Source organism: Humulus lupulus, chromosome 4, assembly GCF_963169125.1.
Source record: "Humulus lupulus chromosome 4, drHumLupu1.1, whole genome shotgun sequence".
Classification (NCBI taxonomy): domain Eukaryota; kingdom Viridiplantae; phylum Streptophyta; class Magnoliopsida; order Rosales; family Cannabaceae; genus Humulus; species Humulus lupulus.
In genome coordinates, this window is record NC_084796.1 from 227,901,545 (window position 1) to 227,926,457 (window position 24,913).

Consider the following 24,913-nt stretch of genomic DNA (forward strand, 5'->3'; position numbering starts at 1 on the left):
TAATAAGAACGACCCTCGAGCACGATCTCAGTTTCGAGCCCCTAGTAGTAACCTAGTCACAACCATAATAAAAATTCCCATCAATAACGAGCGAATAAAATCTTTCGGACCGAGTCCTAGCTCCAGAATGTCGAATTCTACTAAACTATTAGAATTGATCGCGAGCCCTTAGGTTTGAGTTCCTGTCACTCAAAAACCTTCCTGGCCATTTCTACCTATGCATGCCCCCTAATGGGTCATGGGGCGCATCAAGTCAGAGGCCCCCAACCCCTGCATTTCCTGGGACACGTATCGCGACTCAGACCTACTAGGTCGCGGCGCGCCTCTGCGAAACCGAATCCCATGGGCCTTGGGTGCAGACGAGTCGTAGCGCGACCCTAAGAACCCAGATTTCCAGCTTTTTCCTCAAGCCAAATCTTACCAAAACTCATCCCAAACAATTCCCAAAACCATAATTCAACCCCAGAACAACATCAACATATTGCCAACAACTAAACCCAACCTAAAATTTGACCAAAAACTCACCAAAACTCACAATCAACCCCTTGAGCCTCAAAGCTCAAGAACTCTAGAAAACCATGGCAGAATTCAATTGAAACAGAGACTAGAGCTTACCTCAATTGTGTTTAATGAACTCTTAGTTGCAACCATTCCAGCCCTAGACTCAAGCTTTAAATTCCAAGCTCCCTAGCCTTGGTTTCCCTTGGTTTTTCCTCAAGAAGTCCACAACAAAATAGAGAGAGAGAGAGAGAGAGAATAGTTGGGAGGGAGAGAGAGAGAGCTACTGCTGAGAGTGTTTGCTGAGTGTTTTGTGAGGTTACTTAGAGTTCAAGTAACTCTAAGTAAATCTCGAGGCTCAGGGTACCAAAAACGCTCCCGATGGTAAAATGGTGAAAATTCCCAAAATTCCCTCCGAATCTCACTAACATCAAATATATCCTAAAATATTTATTCCCATTACCCGTTAATTCCCGGTAATGTACTAAATACCCAAAATACCCCTTGACTCACCCCGAGTCGAGTATTTGGTCTGATTGTGACTTTTTCGCTAACTTGCTCCCTAGGATCGATTAGTGCCGAATAACCTAAATATTCCCACATAATAATGTGGTCTCATACATATATCACATATATGCCCATATATTCCAAATATACCCATAACGGGCCAAATTACGAAAATTTCCCTTCTAATAAGAAACGGGCTCACATGTATATTTAATACACCTAAACATACATATATAGTCATATTATAATATAACTCATGTAATCATATAATGATACACATATATATATCACATAAACACATATTTCATAATTAAATCACATATATACAAATAATTCTCATAATTTGCCATTCTGCCCCCTAATCGAGGTCGTAAGCCTTATTAAGCGATTTGAGACGTTACAAGCATCCATTCCATAGACATTAACCAATTATTCTCTACTAATATAAGCACACATAAACAAGAATCAAAAGGTCTTTGTAAGCTTATAATATAAGGCTAATGCTAAAAGTAGATGAAAAAGATATATTTAAGCTCAATTCACATTATAGCCTATATTTATTCTATTCTTTAGATCCTCCCACAAATTTCTCATACGCTTCAAAAATACAAAATCTTTCTCTTTTTTTCTTTCCACATTGATCTTTTTATTTCCCCCACACTTATACTTTTGCAATTTCTTTTTTTTTTCTTTCAATTTTTTCTTCATTGCAAATATTTTTCAATTTAACTTCATTGGGAGAAATAGTAGATCATAAACATTTAAATTACAACCCAAAAAATCACCATATATTTTTCCTTTCTAACAAGATCCATCCCCCCACAAATAAAAATTCACATATAACTATGGAGTAATGGGTCACAAAAAGGGATAAAATTTTCAAGCTGCAAAGGTTTAGATTTTGGATTCATAGAAGAAAAATATTAGTCATTAAAGCTCAAAAATGGGAAACTAGGGAATTAGATATCACAGGTAGGCTTGAAAGGCTCAAATGATACAAAGAACTTGTTTGAATCATCTTCCTAATCATGTGTACTTATGATTTCACCTCAAACAATTAATCAATGCTTCTAGAGTGGTAAAGGTAAATCCAATTGTGTTCATCATTTTAAAAATTTAAGTTCAAGCTTAAGTAACAACAAAAACAAGAGTTAAGCACACAATTAATGCAGAATTCATTAATTTCCTAGAATTATTTCCATCATAATTGAAATTTTATCGTCGATGAATGTCTTTCAACTTAACCATGCTTATCACAACCTAAAAACAAACTAAACTAAACAAAAAAATGACACTAAAAATAACTAAACATAACACAGACACAAATAACAACTAAAGCAAACGACAAAGAAAAATAAAACAGGCAATTTTTCCTTCCCCCACACTTAATTTAAGCATTGTCCTCAAGGCATAAATAAATAAAATCAATGAAAAATAAAAAGTAAAGGGTAAGAAAAACTCTCGCAAGTGCACCTTGTTGAACGTCGTTAGCTCTACTGAATGCTGCTCTCAGGATCTTTATGTTGGATATTTTAATGAAGTCTTGTTCCATTTGATCTCACTAGTGGAATCAAACACATTGAATTTGATAACTTGACCATCAAATTCCATTGTCAGTGTCCCTGCTCTCACATCCAGTTTTGTATTTGTTGTCATCAAGAATGGCCTCCCAAATAAAATTGGTGTCAGATTGGGTATTGATGCATCCTCCATTTAAAGTATATAGAAATATGCTAGAAAGACAAGTTCATCAAGCTTTACCAACACATCTTCAACTACCCTAAAGGATAAGCACTAGTGCGATCGACCAGTTGAATAATCACTTTTGTCTCCTTTAGTGGCCCAAGATTTAAGGAAGCATGTGTTGAATATGACATGACCTTAATCGATGCTCCCAAATCTATCATACAAGGAATTGTAAAGGTTCCAGGATCCTTGCATTTTGGTGGCAGCTTCTTTTGGAGAAAACCAGATATGTTCTCTCCCACACTAATATTCTCACCACCCTTCAGTTTTTTCTTATTAGTACACAACTCCTTCAAAAATTTAGCATATCGAGGCACTTGTTTAATAGAATCAAGTAAATGAATGTTCACATCAACTTTGCAAAAAGTCTCCAAAATTTCCTTGTTAGCTCCCTCTTTCTTAAACGTTTTCAATATGCTCGGAAAAGGCAAAAAAAAAAGGACATAGTTTGGCATGGTTGGTTTATGTGACTTCTTCTGTTTTGATGGTTCATCATGAATGGAGTCTACTAAAGTAATTTGTCAAAACATATGGTCCAAACAGGTAATGAGATAAAACACAGAATCCAAAAAAGTATAAACTCATTTTCTTTCTAGGTATGCATTTTTATGTATATTCCCATTGGTCAAAATTGATTACATGTATTTATATAATTTATCAACTACCATATCACTCCCTTCTATTGCTTCTATGATATTCACGTTATTAGTTGACTTGTTGAGTATAATTGACATATTTTTATATAGTGTCAAATTGAAATTATTGAAAATGATTTATGAACTAGCATATACATGTCTACATATATTATATGTCTATGAAAGTGGAAGCATGAAGTGTGACTAATTAAGCACGCTCATGTTCTAAGGCAAGACCCATCACGCTTCTAATATTAAATATAATATATATTATATAAATAATAATTGAAAATATATTAAATATTCCGTCAATAAACTGTATATTAGTCTTGCTATGCTCATTAGCCCACTATAGAACCACCAACAATCATTGATTAATTTGAATGAAATGTTTTTTTTAATCAATTGGTCACTTTCGGTCACAAGATTGTAATATTATATAAAATTTAAGGATGTTTTCAAAAATAATTCATTTTTATTTTATCAATTTTAAAATTTCTTCAAAAGTTTGATTATTCTATTTTTTTTCTTCATTGAAAAATATTTTTCTAGAAACATATACTATTTTTTTAGTAACTCTAACTAAAATCTTTAAAACATATAGTATTTCTTAGTAGCTACAACTAAAATTACTAGAACTACATGTACCAAGCACATGCCAATAGTATACTGATCTCAGAGCAAATACAACAAAAGTCTATATGATATATAGAAATTCATCAAACATATGTTGTTTTTAAAAAACTTACAGCAAAAGTATATTCATAAAATATATCAAATCACACTAAAAGTATAATGCTTCTATTTGTTGTAAAATGATAAAAGATATTTCAAAATAAAATTTATTCAATTTTTTTATTCTAAATAGTTGTATACAATGAAAAATTGAATATATTTATACGAAATTCAATAATATCATAAATTACTCCCGAAATATTTTTACAAATATATAGTTTTATGAAAATATAAATACACTATCAAATAAAAAAATAATCTAAAAGCTTTTTTTTAGAGTGAATATCTTATTGAACAATATATGCAACTTTATGTACTATAAGTATTTTATCTTTTTGTTATTTAGGCTATACTTTTATTAAAAAAGCAAAAGTCAACTTTAAAAAAATTAATAATAAATATTAAGGCTAGGTTTACTTAAAAAGCAAAAAAATAACTTTATTAGAAAAGCATAAAACCTCAAGTTTATTTACAAAACGGAAGATAAAAGGCAAATAATTTTTTTATACCATTTTGTCTCCCTCAATTTTAATTAATTGTCAGGTTTAACCTTAAGTTTTTTTTTTAAAAAAAAAACTTAAAATAATCCTTTGTTATTTTAAATAGTAAAAAACTGGCCCCATTCCCTTATTTTTAGTCAAAAAAAAAATTAATAGAGACAAAATATCCTCACTTAAAATTTATTAATACGTTTATTTATTACATATAAATCATTTATAAAATTGATTGAATTTAAAATTCAAAATAACTAAAATCTTAGATGAAAAAATAAAACTACTTTTTTTTTAATTTTTTGGATTTTATATATTTAATTTTAGATTTTAAGAATTAATTTTTTAAATATTATATATATAGTGCTTAAATAATGTCAAATGTAGTTTATATTTTAGATTTAATTTTTTAAAAAATATACAAATTGTTAATCAATTTTATAAATTATATTTAAAAACATATATATTTGTGCATTTTAACCTCGTCTATTTGGCTTGGGAGGTGGAAGGACGTGTTGAAGGGTCTTCCATCAGAGAGAATGAGAGTGCACCAGGCTCGAAGGCAACGGTGACTTTGAGTTTAGGGTCCAACGGAACAGGCCTAATCTCGGGATCTGGATCAGGATAAACTGCCACTCGGAGTATCCTTCTCTTTTTCTCCTTGACCTCGTATATTTGGCGTCGAAAGCGATCTCAAATATCTTCTTGCTCACACCTTTCTCTGTGCTCGTGTATCAATCGCTGGTTTCGGGTGAAGGGCGATTCAAGACTGGGAGTTGATGGGAAGTAAGGGATAGCAAGCTCAGGCCCCCACTGATTCTCAGAGTACTGCGACATCTAACAAGAAAGAAAAGGGTGAGGGCCCAATATATTAGAAATAATAAGGAAAGAATGCTATCGATAACTCGAGCTTGAAAGCTCGAGATAACGAGATTGCCTCAATCAAGATTGAAGTCTCGAAAGGGCGAGGTTAACTCAAAGGTGATACCCGAACTATTGTAAAGTTCGGGTTTTGAGCGTGTGCCCACATGAGAGAGTGGGGAGATGGATACCAGTTTCAAGGAATCCCGGATTTTCAGGAATAAAGTTGACGGTTACCCAAAAATGTGAAATTTTTGGGATTTGTGCAATAAAAACCCTAAATCAAAAACCTCTATTTCTTGGATTACACGAAACTCTATCTATAACAAAAAAAACTCCATTTTTTGCATTTTTGCACTAAAGAATTTGGGTTTAAAACCGTGATTCTGATTATATTATGATATTTCAGATCACAAGTTTGCTTAGTATCAAGTAAACAACTTTATAAAACTAAAAAAAAATTAGTAAATATGTTCATAATATAGAGGATACACGTAAAAAAGAAAAAAAATAGGAGAACAAGGATTAGAAACTTACACAAAGTTGTTCATAGATATGATGAGATCGTCGACTGAAGTAGTGGAATCAAGAATGATTTCACGGAGCTGAACGTACTGGAATGGCTTTACTTCTTTGGTTTAGAGAACATGCAAAGAAAATTCTGCTTTTTCTTTTTTCTTTCTCTGGTTCGAGTTTTCTGAGAGGTAAAAATGATGAAGATGGAGGAGAGTGTGAATATATATACCCCTGTGGGGATATCAAGGGTCGGACAAATCTGGGTTGTTGGCTTGATTTGGAGTCTAATCTGATGGATAGGGTGTAAATATGATAATGACGGCAAAAAGGATATACGAAAAGACGTGGGCAGATATAAAGGATACTCAAGTACCCTGAGTGTGCAACCCTTGGCTGACGCGTGTCCATACTCGAGTACAGTGGGTGGCACAATTTTCGAAAGTAGAAGTTCAAAAGTTTTCTTCTCATAGGATTCGAACCAATACTTTTGAGGGGGCAAAATGTTACACCCAAATTTTGAGAATAGAAATTATGATCTCGAAAGACAGGCTCGTAAAGTGTAAGCTCGAAGCTACAATTACAAGCATTCAACACTTGTATAAATTTCCTGGTTTAATCTTGTTGGCCATCTAGTATCAGTCAAGAAAGTTCGAGCTTGGGCATTGCGAGCTCGGAGAGGATGATCTCCATAAAGTTACTTGCTAAGGCCGAGGCAAACCAATGTAACGAGCTCGTGATGATTGATCGATCTCGAACGTATGAAAGTTATATGTTCGAGGTCGATAATCTAGTGTGAATACGGTTACCGTTTTAAAATCCCTGTATCTAGGGGATTTGTTGTAAGATGTTCATAAATCTCGATTGTCATGGGATGTTATGTAATTAAAAGCATTTATTTGTATTTATTTGAAATTCGAATGATAACTTCTCGAAATAAGAGAGAAGATATTATGTAACCCAGTCTATAAATAGACTGGAGAAATTCATTTGTAAGGGGGGCTGAATTTGGTACTGGGAATACTCTGCTAGATTGCTTTCTAAGAGCTTTAGGAGAATTCCACCATTAAATAATATCGACTCGTGGACTAGGCAGATTTTAACTGCTGAACCACATAAAATATTGTGAGTTGATCGTTGGTTTTTATTATTTTGTATTTAGTGCTCTCTTTTTCTAAGTTGACGAAAAACGGCGTCAACAATATATTTTAAGTAACAAATAATATAATCATGTTTTGTGCGTAATCAAGTATCATTTATTTTTATTTTGGTTTTTCCATTTTTCACATCCTATAGTAATTTAAAATTTAAAATATAGTTTAAAATATAAAAATTATATGTTATTTGATTTTAAATTTTAAAAATATATTAAAGATATTTTTTAATTAAAATAAAAAATTAATTTGTATTAAAAATTAAAATTGAAATTAAATCCTAAAACTTACTTTTGTTGTAACATCCCAAATTTCACATCCTATAGTAATTTAAAATTTAAAATATAGTTTAAAATATAAAAATTATGTGTTATTTGATTTTAAATTTTAAAAATATATTAAAGATATTTTTTAATTAAAATAAAAAATTAATTTGTATTCAAAATTAAAATTGAAATTAAATCCTAAAACTTACTTTTGTTGTAACATCCCAAATTTCCTAATGTGGCTTAGTGCCTGGATTAGGGGGCCAGGAGGCAATAATTGAGTTATTATGTGAATTATACTCTAATATAATTATGGTTGCATGTTTAGGTGAATTAAATATGCATGTGGGCCCCGTCTGGTTATTAGGGGCATGTTTGTGATTTTAGCCCGTTGAGGGCATAAATGCAATATATGTGATATTTATATTATATTGGTGATATATTTGTGATGTGTGATCCGAGATGGTCCTAGGGAGCCGATTAGCTAGAAAGTCACAACGGGGCCAAATACCCGGCTCGGAAGGAGTCTAGGGGTATTTTGGGAATGTAAAATGAGTTCGGGATTTATGGAGCAACGGGTAGTAGTTTGGTATGATTTGGACATGTCGGGATTAGTGGGGATTTATAAGACTATTCAGGACTTAACGAGGTATGGCAAATGACTAATGTGCCCTTGGGTTACTTAAAGGTTTAAGGATAAGTTAAAGGGCTATCTTGGTCATTTTGGTTAAGGGATAGGCTTATGTTAAGCAGCAGGGGTTCCCTTAGTCTCTAGCATATTCTGGAAGGGAAAGAAGTAAGAAAAAATCAGGTAGCTCTCTCTCAAATTCGGTTCACACTTTCTCTTGGAGGATTGGGGATTTTTTAGGAAAAGCTTGAAGAGTTGGGCTGGGATTTGGTGGAGTGCAAGTTTGAGGAGTGAGGAATTACTCCAAGCCGAAGTTATACCAAAGGTAAGAATCAAAACTGGTTTTTCTGTTGAGTTTCCTTTGCTTGGTAGAGTTTTGGGGGTTGGACCCTTAGGTGGTGGAACTTAGGTTGTATTAGGATTTTGGTTGGTTTCTCTGGGCTTATGTGTTGCTTAAAGTGTATTAGGATGGTTTTGGGACTCAATTCTGTTGTTGGAGTGCATTTGGGGTGACTTTCAGGGAAGCTAGCTGGTAGAGTTTGCATGGAATTTCTAGGTTTCAGGGTTGAGCTGCGGCTCTGTTCATCAGCGTCGCGGCCCGCTTGAGTTTATTGGCTAGTGGGGCTTCGAGAAATTTCCCAGGCGTCGCAGCCCTAGGCTGGCAGATTTGAGGCAATTTTGCCTCTGCTTTGGGGTGCGCCGCGGCGCTTAAGGGAGGCTGGGTCGCGGCCCAAAGGTGGATTTTTGGCAAAATGAGGGTTTTTAGCTTGGGAACTTGAACGTTAAGGCTCGGGAAGGTTTCTACTACCCAGTTTGGTAGAAACCAAGGTCCCGGAGGTTAGAATTATGTCTCGTAACTATTTAACGGATTAGAACGTGAGGGTTGATTATTATTTATGTGTTGTGACTAGGATTTCTTCAAGGCTCGGGTTAGAGGATTGTGCTCGTGATCGCGGTGCGCGGATAGCTTGGGTCACAGGTAAGAAAACTACACCCATTATGTGAATGTGTAACTAGAGCTAAGTCAATGCTGAATATAGATATGATTAAGGCTTTGGCCCTGTTAATGAACATGATTATCATTATGTTTGAGAATATCTGATAGGGTACACTGGAGTGCGTTTAATTATGATTACACCTATGATTGTTGTTTGAATATATTATAATGAATTGTAATTGTTGATATGTATGCTATATGAGATATATGGTTGTCTATTGTGACTGGGAAGCTCGGTTTATAAACCAGAGGGTTACTAGGATGTTAAATGGGGATCAACTTATTAGTCGAGGGCCCTTAAGCTTCGACTTACAAGTCGGAGGCATGTGAGGCTTGACTTATAAGTCAAGGACTTAAAGGACTCAGTTTATAAGCTGAGATTGGCATTGTGCACGTGGAGTGCAGGCCACCATGGATGGGAATGGGAGTGCAACAAGCACTTTACTGACTCGGATGCCAACACATTGAAAGGAAGTGCGACATGCGCTTGCGTAACCCCATGGTTGCTAACTTGTATAATGAATACACCAGTTTCAGTTATTACCGTTTGATAGTTATACTACATTGTGAACTGTTCAATATGTTTTCTTACTGAGTCTTTTGGCTCACAGGTACTTTGTGGTGCAGGTAAAGGTAAAGAGAAGCTCAACCAGCCATGAGTCGGAGGGCAAAAGCAGTGACATGTACATATGCAGTCCGCTCGACCACCACGGCCGAGATGCTCAAGGGAATTAGGGTTAAACCCAGCTTTTGCCGCTTAGGTCGGCTTATTATGTAACTTGAGTGTTGTAACCAACTTTTAAACTGATGTTTTTGGGATCCTGTGTAAAGAACATGCTTTTAACTTAATGAAAATGCTTATGAGTTGACCAAAAGTTTTAATACCTAAACATTTAGTGGCTTAATCACACGTTTAGTCCAAATGACTTGATTAGCAAGTCCAGCACTGCTTTTAAACACACTTGGTGACGGACCCTAATTAGCAAGGCGTTACATTTGTCTTCTAAAAAATAAATAAGAGAAATTTGTGGCTAAAGTACCTAAACCTTGTGTTTACTTATAGATAAATACCAAAACTTTGTTCATTTTTGTGGTGAAAGTACCAAAACGTGGACCAACATTTAGTTGACATGTGACTATTAACTGGTCAAAAGTCAAACTTAATGATTGGTACCAAAATGCAAGAAAAATAATATTTTGGTACTTTAACTGCAAATATCTCTTTTATTAATTGTAAATCCTATAATTGACATTTTTATAGAAATATCTTTTTTAAAAGATAAATTGGTTGTTTCCCTTTATTATAATTTTTGGAAATTCACTTTCTCATTTTATGAACTTTGGATAATTATGAGCTTCCTTATTTAGCTTATATTGTCCCAATTTGTTTATAAAGGGAAGATTTATATTGCAAATATTCAGTAATTACCCAAAGTTGTTTATGGTTTATTTGCTTATATATTTTCGTGCAGCTCAATAATTAAAAACAGGAAACTGGTTCCTTAATGTCATTAATTGTTGTTTCCTTTTTAAGCTTGTTTTTGATCCGACACAGGTCTGAGTTGTCCTCACGAAAATCGTATCTGTCGGATCAGCATCTTCTAAAAAAGGCAATTCTTCATCAATCAAGAATATCTTCATTTATTCTTACCTTTATTAGAAGAATTCTTTCTCAGCCTTTATGAGCACGAAAAAGGACTATAAATAGGGCTCTAAAGGCAGTGAGAAAAGTGAACTCTTAGATGCATAATTTGTGAGCATAATTGTAATATTTGTGAGAGTTCCTATTTGTGAGCATAAGTGCCTTTATTAGAAGAATTCTTTCTCAGCCTTTATGAGCACGAAAAAGGACTATAAATAGGGCTCTAAAGGCAGTGAGAAAAGTGAACTCTTAGATGCATAATTTGTGAGCATAATTGTAATATTTGTGAGAGTTCCTCTTTGTATTCAAGATCATAAGTATTCACGTGATCTTGTAGAAATATGTGTGTTTAGTTTTTAGTGGTGAGTTTATACCATGTTCATGAGTGAATACACATTGTAATTTGAACACAACGTTTATAGTCTTCGGGAGAAGATTTTTACAAGCCTTGCGTCGGGAGGATGCAAGCACTCGCTGGCCATTGAAGGGAGTTCAAGTGGTTGAGCGTTTCAATCAAGATCAGATTAGTGAAGAGAAGTACAACAAAGCTGCGGCAAATCTCAAGAGGGAGTCTTGTTTTGTTTAAGTCAATATTTTGCACTTGTGATTATTTATTAATTGGTTTTATTCTCTGGGCGTGGCCCCAAGGAGTAGGTAATCCGAAAGGATTTCTGAACCTTGTAAAAATTCGGTGTGTTCTTTATTGTTTTGCACTGTCTTTTTATTGTGTTCAGTGACAAGTTTGGATTCTGTCCCGACAGAACTGTAATCTGTGTACACAGTTAATTACCATTCCGTACTTTAATTAATTCACATGGTTTAATTAATTTGGTAATTACTAAAAATAGAATTTCAATTGGTATCAAAACGGGTCACTCATTTCTGAGTGTGATCTTGGTTTATTCCGTTTGTTGTTCTTGTTCTTGCAATGTCTTTTTTCACAGAAGGAGGTTCCATAACTCGCCCCCCTTTACTCAACGATTCAAACTATCCATACTGGAAAGTTAGAATGAGAGCTTTTATCAAATCTCAAGATGAAAAGGCTTGGAGAGCTGTTTTTAGTAGTTGGACTCCTCCAGCAGAAAGCGATGATATAACTAAGGTAAAATCTGAACTTGAATGGACTGATGCTGAAGATAAACTGTCCAATTACAACAATAAAGCATTACATGAAATTTTTAATGGTGTTGGTGAAGGTTACATTAAATTGATTTCTTCATGTGTTTCGGCCAAAGATGCTTGGCAAATTCTTCAAACTCAATTTGAAGGAACTACTAATGTCAAGCGTTCTAGGCTTGTTATGCTCACAACAAAATTTGAAAATTTGAAAATGAATGAAAATGAAACCCTCACTAAATTTTATGAGAAATTTTCAGATATTGCTAACAAATATTTTTCTCTTGGTGAAAAACTTGAAGAGAATGTTTTGGTTCGAAAAATTGTTAGAGTTCTCCCTGACAGGTTTCAGACAAAGCTAACTACAATTGAAGAAGCAAAAGATCTGGACAAAATAAAAGTAGAGGAACTGATGGGTTCACTTCGAACTTTTGAATTAAACCAACAAATTAGACAAAAAGGTAAGACAGAGGAAATCAAGGAAAAATCTATTGCCTTGAAATCTTCTAAAGAAAAGAAGGAAAGTTCGAATGATGAGGATGATGAGATGGCTCTGTTGACAAAAAATTTCCAAAAATACATAAAGAAATTGGGAAACAAAAAGGCCATATCCAAAAACCCAAAAAGTAATTTTTCTAAACCCTTTGAGACTAATAAAAAGGGTATTCAGTGTAGGGAATGTGAAGGATTTGGACACATTCAATCTGAGTGTGCAAATACCGTAAAGAAAAAGAAAGTCATGACAGCCACATGAGTGATCAAGACTCTGAACAGAGTGATGAGGAGGAAAATAGTGTTGCCTTAACCTCTGTTCACAAAGGTATTGTTTTCTCTTCAGTCGATTACAAGGATGTGTTATGCCTTAATAATTCTGTTCAGAATAATGAGAATTCTAACAGTGATGCTGATGATTCTGACTTAGATGAGGAGTCATTGAAAGAGTCTTATAAAATAATGTATGATCAATGGCTGAAAGTGTGTTCTGAGAATCGTCTAATGGCTAGCAATAATAAAAAATTTGTTGAAAAAATTGAAAAACTTGAGATGATTATTGCTTCCAAAAATGATGAAATTATTTCTTTGAATAAAGAAATTGAGTTTTTGCAAAAAGGTGTCAAAATGCTTAATCCTAGATCTGGAATTTTGGATGATATTCTTTCTGTAGGAAAAAAGGTTGGTAACTACAGTGGATTAGGATCTAATGGATCTGAGTCCTCAAGAAAAACGGTTTTTGTAAAATCTATGAATTATCCGTCTGTTGTGCCAACTAACCATGTTGCAGGAACAAGTCACTCTGCTAAGAGCACAAAGTTGTCATCTGTTGTAACAGATCTACAACTAAAGAAAATTTCTCCAAAAAGAAACATTGAACATTTTGTACCAGTTTGTCATTTTTGTGGGATGAAAGGACACATAAGGCCTAAGTTTTTTTCTCTGTTAAACTTGTTCAAAAAGAATTATGATAAACACTTTGGTAGTATGAATCAATTCTTGACCAAAAGAAATTCAAAATAAAAAACAATATGGGTCAAGAAAGTTAACTCTATTTGCTTGGCTACTTTTACCTGTCACAAAATGCATGCATCTAGTTCATGGTACTTTGATAGCGGTTGTTCAAGACATATGACAGGTAATGCCAACATACTTACCAACTTCAAAACCTTGAAGTGTGGTGTAGTAACTTTTGGGGATGGAATGACAGGAAATATTTTAGGTAAAGGTACTCTAAACATTGAAGGGTTACCAAAACTGAAAAATGTGCTTCTTGTTGATGGGCTGAAAGCCAACTTAATTAGCATAAGTCAAATTTGTGACCAAGGTTTTTATGTTAATTTTTCACATGATGAGTGTAATGTTTTAAATCAAAATGGTGATATTGTTCTCAAAGGTTCTCGTTCTTTGGATAATTGTTACACTCTCACACAAAAATTCACATGTCATGCATCCTCATCAAGTTTCAATATTACTGACTTGTGGCATGAAAAACTTGGTCATATAAATTTCAAAAACTTGAAAAAGATTGCTAATGCAGGTCTCATCCGTGGTATACCCAAGTTGGGTAAAGAATCGCTTGGTAAGTGTGAATCATGCCAATTGGGAAAACAGTTGAAAATTTCCCATAAAGCATTATCTGATATTAATACTTCAAATGTATTAGAATTATTGCATATGGATCTCATGGGTCCTATACAAGTTGAAAGTATTAATGGTAAGAGATACATTTTTGTATGTGTGGATGATTTTTCTAGATTTACTTGGGTAGATTTCTTAAGAGAAAAATCAGATACGTTTGAAGCTTTTCAAACTCTATGTACAAGATTGAGAGTTGAAAAAAATTGTAACATTGGAAAGATTGTACGAATAAGGAGTGATCATGGTAAGGAGTTTGAAAATTCTGTTTATGATGAATATTGTAAATCGTTTGGAATTTTGCATGAATTTTCTACTTCCAAAACTCCTGAACAAAATGGGGTAGTGGAACGGAAACATCGTAGCTTACAGGAAATGGCCAGAGTTATGCTTAACAACAAAAAACTCACAAAGAAATTGTGGGCAGAAGCTATTAATACAGCTTGTTACACAATTAATCGTGTTTCTCTGCGTCCAGGTACAAACAAAAGTCCTTATGAAATTTGGAAAGGTAGAAAACCCAATGTTAACTACTTTCATGTTTTTGGGTGTCTATGCTATATTCTTAGAGATCGTGAGAATCTGGGAAAATTTGATGCCAAGAGTGATATGGGAGTTTTTCTTGGTTATTCCACTAATAATAGGGCTTATCGTGTCTATAATATGAGAACCCAAACTATTATGGAATCAGCTAATGTGGTTGTAGATGATTTACAAGATTTTTCTGAGTACTCCCATGAGGAGGAAATTGACAGGCTCATTGATGTTCAACATCATAAAGAAATGGCGGATCCGATAGCACAACCTTCGGAGGGGACAACAGCCACTGCTGACGTATCAAATGTCAATTCTGTCGAAACAACAACTGGGCAAACAGAGAAGGAAAATCCAGTTACTTCCTCTGACTCTGTTCAAAAAGAACCATCAACCAGAGTAAAAAATAATCACCCTTCTGACCTTATTTTGGGAAATCTTGAAGAGAGTATGGTCACTTGAAAGAGGTATGTAAATTTGGTTCAATTTGTTTGTTTTACTTCCACTTTGGAACCAAAAAATGTGAAGGAGACCTTAAATGATGAATCATGGATCAATGCTATGCAAGAAGAGTTAGATCAATTCACAAGGAATGAGGTATGGATTCTTATCCCTAGACCGAGTCATACCAATGTCATAGGTACAAAGTGGATATTTAAAAATAAAACTGATGAATTTGGGACCATAATAAGAAATAAAACTAGACTAGTTGCACAAGGGTACACTCAAGTTGAAGGAATTGATTTTGATGAGACATTTGCCCCTGTTGCAAGACTTGAATCCATAAGATTATTACTAGCTATTTCATGTGTTCTTGGTTTTAAATTGTTCCAAATGGATGTAAAATCTGTCTTTTTAAATGGATTTTTGAATGAGGAAGCTTATGTGGAACAGCCCAAAGGGTTTGAGGATCCTTACAATCCTAATCATGTTTTAAATTGCAAAAAGCTTTGTATGGGCTGAAGCAAGCCCCACGGGCTTGGTATGAGAGGCTAACTCATTTTTTGGTCTCAAAGGGGTACAAGAGAGGGGGAGTAGACAAAACACAGTTTATCAAAAATGTTGATGAAAATATTATGATAACACAAATCTATGTTGATGATATAGTGTTCGGTTCTACTAATGATTCTCTAGTGCAGGAATTTGTGAAACAAGTGCAGGAAGAGTTTGAGATGAGCATGGTAGGAGAACTCAATTTCTTCCTAGGACTTCAAGTGAAGCAGTCAGATGAAGGAATTTTCATTTCACAAAGCAAGTATGCAAAAAATCTAGTGAAAAGATTTGGACTCGATGCATCTAAACCTGCTAAAACTCCCATGGGCACTACGGTCAAATTGTCTAAAGATGAAAATGGGAAGAAAGTTGATCCAACTCTTTACAGGAGTATGATTGGAAGTCTCCTTTACTTAACTGCAAGTCGCCCTAACATCAGTTACAGTGTTGGAGTGTGTGCTCGTTTCCAAGGGAACCCCATGGAGTCTCATGTGACTGCTGTAAAAAGAATTATTCGTTACATCAATAATACTCTTGATTTAGGCATTTGGTACTCCAAAGAAACAAATTCTAACCTTGTGTGTTATAGTGATGCATATTAGGCAGGAAACACTGATGATCGCAAAAGCACAAGTGGTGGTTGTTTTTACTTAGGAAACAATTTGGTCTCCTGGTATAGTAAAAAACAAAACTCCATCTCCTTGTCAACAGCCGAAGCTGAGTACATTGCTGCTGGAAGCTGTTGTACTCAACTTTTGTGGATGAAACAAATGTTGGCAGACTATGGGTTTGATATTAAAACTTTAACCATTTTTTGTGATAATACAAGTGCTATTAATATCTCCAAAAATCCTGTTCAGCACTCTCGCACCAAATATATTGACATTCGTCATCATTTTATTAGGGAACTTGTTGAAAACAAAACATTGATTGTAGAATATGTTGAGACTAACAAACAAATTGCAGATATCTTTACTAAAGCCTTAGACACGGTCAGATTTGATTCCCTCAGGAAATCCCTGGGGGTTTTTTTTATTTGAAATTGCCAATAAATTGATTATCTTGTCTTGCAAATGTGTTTTTGTAAATCTCATGTCCTGATTGGAAGAAACTTGATGAGCATATTTTTTTTGTATTTTAGAAAATGATCGTTATAAGTCCTATACTTTGTTGTAATAAAAAACCATATTTGAAAAATTATAGACCATCAAATTCATATTTGATCAAATCATTATCATTGTATGAGCATTACTAATCCAGTTTCTTTTTCAGGCTCCATTTTGGAAAAAAGCTACCTATACTGATGTGTGAAAGCCGACACTGAGTAAGTTGGTACCAGGTAATTAGCAATTATATTGGAGGATACTCTACCAGCGTAAAGGGCTACCATCAGTATAAGAGTTATAGCCTCCATTATGGTTACAATTTGAAAAAGGCTAAAATCGCCAAATATGGGCAATGACCCTAGCTTTAAAAGGCCAAAAAGAAACGCCAAATTGATTACACATGCACACACATATGCCTGTTGACTAGAATGTGTAAGATGGCTGTAAGACTCATACATATATTGAATTGATTCAAATATGTTTTGTGTTTGGTATATTTTTCGAATTATGGTATCTTAGTATTTGATTTATAACTCATTTCTCTAATTTGTGAAAAATATGGTTATCTTGTTTCTTTTGAACAGGACTTGGCATTTACATGGACACATATGGTATGGCAATCTACACTCTATTTTCGGCAATTTTGTAATAAAAAATAATAAAAAAATTGAAAAATAAAATCTGATATCTACCGTGTACTTAAAAAAAAAGGTTTGAAAAATTAATTGATGCAATTTATTTGTTTTATCTCAATATATTCTAAAAATATTCAAAAAGTTTCCAATTGTGAGGTGTGAAAGAATTTGTTTTAAAAAATGAGATATTTTGGCATTTATCACTTAAAATCCGGTTACCCATTTTTTAACTTGCCTCATTTGTGTACCGAATACTTTATATATTCGGATTCCCTTTGGTTGTTTTATAATCAGTGTTTTCATGTTTATCTCTCTCACGTATAACCAAAGTGTTTAGGGTTTTTTCTTTGTGTGTTTCACTTGTTTCATTCTTAGCAGCCATGAAGACTTGAGGCCGTGGTTCATCTTCCAAAGCTGTGAAGTCTCTGCAAGAGACAGCTCCTGAGTCAGTTCCCAATGCATCCACCTCTCCTGCTCCATGATGGTTATCGTTCCTTTTTGCTTTTGATAAATGTAAAAGACCACTCGATGTGTCTTTCATTTCGGTTTTGTTTTCTTTGTTCTTTGACATTTTTCTTAAACAATGAGGGGGAGAGAGAGTAACTCTATTTTTTGGTACATTGATTATGTTGGCTAACCTACTGTTTCTTATTGGTTTTTGTTAATTGTTTTCTTTTGTGCTTTGGTTATCTTTCGCAGGGGGAGTCATTTTGTGACTCTTATGATTTTGAGCACTTACTTGTGTTTTGCATGTATCTTTTAAAAATAGATATTCTTTGTCTATAAAATTGCCAAAGGGGGAGATTGTAAATCCTATAATCGACATTTTTATAGAAATATCTTTTTTAAAAGATAAATTGGTTGTTTCCCTTTATTATAATTTCGGAAATTCACTTTCTCATTTTGTGAATTTTGGATAATTATGAGCTTCCTTATTTAGCTTATATTGTCCCAATTTGTTTATTAAGGGAAGATTTATATTGCAAATATTCAGTACTTATCCAAAGTTGTTTCTGGTTTATTTGCTTATATATTTTCGTGCAGCTCAAGAATTAAAAACAGAAAACTGGTTCCTTAATGTCATTAATTGTTGTTTCCTTTTTGAGTTTGTTTTTTATCCGACACAGGTCTGAGTTGTCCTCACCAAAATCATATCTGTCAGATCAGCATCTTTTAAAAAAGGCAATTCTTCATCAATTAAGAATATCTTCATTTATTCTTGCCTTTATTAGAAGAATTCTTTCTCAGCCTTTATGAGCACGAAAAATGACTCTATAAATAGGGCTCTAAAGACAGTGAGAAAAGTGAACTCTTAGATGCATAATTTGTGAGCATAATTGTAATATTTGTGAGAGTTCCTCTTTGTATTCAAGATCATAAGTATTCACGTGATCTTGTAGAAATATGTGTGTTTAGTTTTTAGTGGTGAGTTTATACCATGTTCATGAGTGAATACACATTGTAATTTGAACACAACGTTTATAGTTTTCGGGAGAAGATTTTTACAAGCCTTGCATCGGGAGGATGCAAGCACTCGCTGGCCATTGAAGGGAGTTCAAGTGGTTGAGCGTTTCAATCAAGATCAGATTAGTGAAGAGAAGTACAACAAAGTTGCGGCAAATCTCAAGAGGGAGTCTTGTTTTATTTAAGTCAATATTTTGTACTTGTGATTATTTATTAATTGGTTTTATTCTCTGGGCGTGACCCCAAGGAGTAGGTTATCCGAAAGGATTTCTGAACCTTGTAAAAATTCGTTGTGTTCTTTATTGTTTTGCACTGTTTTTTTATTGTGTTCAGTGACAAGTTTGGATTCTATCCCTACAGAATTGTAATCTGTGTACACAGTTAATTACCATTCCGCACTTTATTTAATTCACATGGTTTAATTAATTTAGTAATTACTAAAAACGGAATTTCATTAATAATGACTCAACTATATGTATATCCTATGGATATAGGAAATGAAACATTTCACTACATAATTAACGTTACTAAAATTTTACAAAGAAGAAAAATGTAAATATAAGCATATTATATGTGTTGGAGGCTTTGTCAATATATATAAAAGACTTTATTATGAGCAAATATTAAATATATAAATTACAAAATAAATAAAAATATCGAATTATAAATAGTAAAAGAGTATTAAATTACAAAATAAATAAAAAGATGACATTATAAATTGTAAAAGAGTATTTAGGAGGTAATAGATAGTTAGGGTTCAAGATTCATTTATCTATAGTATAATGTAAATTAGGAGGTCCTAGAATCTTTTTCTTGAGTGCAACTTAATGATTAAATAAAATGTAATTTAAATTACTTCTAATCTTATTGGAGTCAATAACCTCACCAATTCATACATATGAAATTATTGAAAAAAATCTTAACATAAGATACACTCTAGGGAGGACAAGTATATAGTTTCATTGTGGGACAAAATATTAAAATTCCAAGTTTCTATTTTTCAGTTGTGTCTTCTCTTACTCCTTTTTGTAGCTTTGCAAATTATCACAAACAATTTTTATATGACAAATCTAAAATGAATCTTGAGATGAGTAAGGTAAAAAGCGAAAGATAAATATTATTCAAGAAAGCAAATATATAATTGGTTCAAAATTGAAAAAAGTCTCAATTAGACATGCATATATGTGTTAGATAATACCCTGGAGAAAACGTTATTAAGAAAGCTTAATTTGGTGGAATAATATATAGGTTGACAAATTTTGTAAACAGGTTTATCATAACCGCAAAACAAAAGGAAAACAAATTATCTTACCTATCAACTTCATCCCTAAACTAAGATCCCATTGCATTAAAAAATAATTATAATACAGAAAAATGACAGAAAAATAAAAAAAAATTATGTACATTGAGCTGTTCTTCTTCTTTCATATATTTTCAATTAATTTTTAAATTTAATTTAACAAAATTTCAGTCAATTTTAACTAAATTTTGACCAAATCTTGTCAAATTAATTTTTTTAGTTTAGTTTGAAAAAGAATAAAAATAACATCTAAGATCCCTAACTTTTCTCATGAGTACTAGGTCCTCAATTTCTCCAAATATATTACTTAGGTTCTTACTCATGTGCATGACGTGCAAGTGACTTTAACTGTCTGACGGAAAATATTTTAGGACTAACTTATTACAAATTTAAGAATTTAAATATCATAAAAGTTATTTGAAACACAAGTGCTATTTAGTATTTACCTATTTTATATTGAATGAATTATATGTTCTTCTTATTATTATTGCTGCAAAAAAATATATGTTTCTTATTATTCTGAATGCCCTACTATATGAATTGATATTTCAATGTGATTATAGATCTGAGATTATTGTAAGATGCAAGATGAATGCCCTAATAAAACTTTAATAATATGTTATTTATATAAATATATATTTCATATTGAACGAATATGTTCTTATTATTATTATTATCTCTTTCAAAAAAAAATCTTATTATAAACATTTTGAGAAGCTGCAAATCTTGCTGATTTTTGCAGTTGGAATAGTCAACCATGGTGGGGACCAGGCCCAGGATATGCCAATATGCCATACATAGCTGACCTGAATATTCCATTCTTAAAGCCACTACCACTGTGAGTCCAAGCTTAGCTTAATGCTTTTTTAATTAAAAATAAATAAACTTTTTTACTGATTTTATTTAATCAATAGTTGTTGTGAAAAAACATTATTTCGGCAGCAATAATCTATTTTTGTTTCTCTATTTTTAAAAAATAAAAAATATATATTGGTAATTATTTTTGTTTTTTATTTTTAAAAATAAAAAATAATAAACACGTTTGATAATTTTTATTTTTATTTTTTGTTTAACAATATAAGGTGTTGATTTGAAGAAAATAAGAAAAAAAAAATTAAAAATTATTTAAAAAATTTTTGAGAGTGAAAAAATTTTATTTTCAAAATTTAATAATTTTATTTAAAATTTAAAAAAATAATAAATAAAAATAAAGTTACTAAACATATTTTAAGTTTAATTATCAAATTTTTAATTAATTAAATAAAAAACTATTTTTTGAAGTATTACTAAACATCATCACTATAACGACCACAACACTAATAATATAATTTAAATAAATCTTTTAAAAAATATGTATATATTTGGTTCCATAAATTTACACAGAGTACCTTTTACTTTTTCTGTTTTGTATGCATAGTAATCTTTAACGGTTGAAAACACATATTTGGTCTTTCAAAAAAAAACATTTGGTATGTTTCGTAAAAAAAACAATAAAAATAACATAAGTTCTAAAAGTAAAAGTGGTGTATATACCACGTTATAATTATACTTATTCGAAAGTAACCCGAAAATAAATTGTTTTTAACTATTGGCAATTTTCAAAGATTACATTTGCAAAGCAAGATATTAAAAGACAAGTTTATGAAAATAAAAATGATTGATCAAATTTATTTATTTTCTCATGGACTGAGATCTCATACCGTCACTATAAAAAAAATAAGTGACTCCAAAAATCCCAAATACACCAAAAAAAAATATCACCATCACAAAGGATTTTGTCTAGACTAAAAGAAGAAAAAGAAAACTCAAACTTCTATTTTTGCCATGTCTCTAATCTATCTATTATCTAATACTTGGCCTCCAAGTAAATAGACAACTTGGTCAGCTACATGGGCAACTCGTGCCCGACTTTAAGAAAGTAGCCTCAGAGATATAATTAGAGCTCCAACATTAATAATAATGGCAAATCTGTAATCTACTTTTTTGTAAAATGGAATATAATAATATTCTGATTTCGATCAATTTTTTTTTAAATATGTTTAAAATACTCCTAAGTTTTATTAATTAATCAACTAATTAAATAATTAAAAAAATATTTTAAAATAAGTAATAAACTAAATTGTTTTTAAATAAAAAAATAATTAATAAAAGAATAAATATCATTTTTGCCTCCCGAACTATGATCATTGTATGATCGTGCCCCTTGAATGATTTACGATGTTAAAAATTCCCTCAAACTATGCACGTTACTAAAATATGAGTTTTCTGTTAGATTTCGTCTTATGTGGCTAACAGATTGATGACGTACCATATTATTTATTGATGTGGTAGTGTCATGTGTAGAATAATTATCAATTTTGCCATCCGAACTTTGATTACTACCAAATTATACCCCTTTTATAAAATATATATATATGTTTTTGCTTAAGAATAATAATTAAATCTTTAATAAATAAATAAAATTTAATTATCAACAAATAACTCTTTTTTACTTTTTCTTTTACAATATTAATTAAAACTATTTTAGAATGAACATTTAAAATAAATACTAAAACAAACAAAAAAATTAATTAAAGATGTGGATGAAAGACTTAAATAAATAAATAAACATTTTAATTTAAGAGGAGGACAAAGGGGAAAAAAATTTGTTTTAGGATTTATTTTTTAATTTTTATATTAAAATATATTTATTTTATATTGTAAAAGAAAAAGTAAAAAATAATTATTTGCTCTTAATTAGATTTTTATTTTTTGAGTATTTGAATTTTATTTAATTAATTTGAAACTTTTAGTATTGATTATTTTCTTAATCTTTTAAAATGATTTATTTTTTATTTTTAAGGATTTAATTATCATTTTAAAAAAATTAAATTAGTCTTAATAAAAATGGCACAATTTGGTAGTGGTCAAAGTTTGGGGGGCAAAATTTCTAATTATTCTACACATGGCACTGCCACATCAAGAGACAAAATGTTATATCATCAATCTGTTAGCTACCTAGGACGAAATCTAACAAAAGTCCTATATTTCAGTAACGTACATAGTTCGAGGAGAATTTTTAATATCGCAAATCATTCGAGGGGCACGATTATACAATGGTCATAGTTCGGGGGGAAAAAATGCTATTTATTCTTAATAAAAACATATTAATTTAAGTTGTATTATTGATTTGAGAAAAAGAAGACAAAATAGATTGATTTTTAATTTTGAAATTTGATGATAAATTTTGGGTTTGATATTTTATTTTTATTTTGATATAATATAATATAATTTGGGTATGACCTATTTTGATGAAGATTTTTGTTGATAAATTTAGGATTAACATGAACGGAGGAATGAAGAACGATTTTGATTAATACTTAGGTCTTAATTTAGTATTTAGTATTTAATTTCTAATTTTATGTTTATTATTTTTTTTATAAAAAAATTATTTAAAATAGGTTTTGTTAATTATTTTTTATTTTAAAATATATTTTTAATTATTTAATTAATTGATTACTTGATAAAACTCAAGAGTAATTTAGTCATATTTTAAAAAAATAGACAAAAAATCAGGCTCATGGTATTCTAATATTCTATTTTGCAAAATACACAGTCTGAATTATAATTTTCTAAAATAGATAGTCTAATTGATAATTTTCCAAAACAAAGAGTTCGAAATGGTATTTCTCCTTTAATTTATTTTAGATGCCAATTATAAGTTTCAACAAATATATCTATTCTATATAAAATGTGTATTTAACGGTTTCTCTTGGTTTTAACGATTTTTTTGTTAACTTTAACGAAATATTCTAAATATTTAACGGAATATACCTTTAAAACTTATTTAAAATATATATTTATTAATTATATCAATATAAATTCAAATATTATAAAATAGCATTATTTAAAACCAATTAAAAATAAATATTTATTAATTATATTAATATAATTTCAAAATATTATTATAATAACATTTAATATAAGAGTATATATTTAATAATTATATTAATATAAATTCAAATTCAAAGATTATAAAATAACATTATTATAAGAGAAAGTATTATTTTGACCCCTATATTTTTCATGAATATGCAATTGGCCCCTGTGTTTTGTTAAATAACAATTCATACCCTATGTTTTACAAAATGAATCAAAATAGTACCATAGACCCGATTTTGGTTAAAATATTTTCAATTATAAGAACAATTCTTTGGTCGTTAGCAATGCGATGGGTTCAGAGAAACGAAAAAAGTGGGAGGAGCTGAGAATAAAATATTATATTTGAATTTTTTTTTTACCAAAATTAGGTACAAGATATTATTTTGATCCATTTTGTAAAGCACAATGTCTGAATTGTCATTTAACAAAACACAAAAGTCAATTGCGTATTTGGGAAAAACACATGGGTCAAATTAGTATATTCCCTTATTATAATAATATGTAATACAAAAGTATATATTTAATAATTATATTAATATAAATTCAAATGTTATAAAATATATAATCCTAATTTTTATAAAATTTTGGTAGAATAAATATTTAGTAATTATATCAATATGAATTCAAATATTATAAAATATCATTATTATAATAATATTTAATACAAAACTAGATATTTAATACTTATATTAATATAAATTTAAATATTATAAAATATTATATATGTGTTGTATTATATTATGTATATATAATACATAATCTTAATTTTTATTAAAAAATTATTATTTATATTTAAAAAAATATGTCGTTTTTTATTTGATCTAACTTATATAACTATATGTCTCTTCTATATAATAAGTGTATAGATAACGGAAATTATTGGTTTTAACAGTTTATTTCGTTAATTTTAACAGAATATTCTAAATATTTAATGGAATATACATTTAAAACTAACTTAAAAATAGATATGTATCAATTATATTAATATAAATTCAAATATTATAAAATACTATTATTATAATAATATTTAATATAAGACTA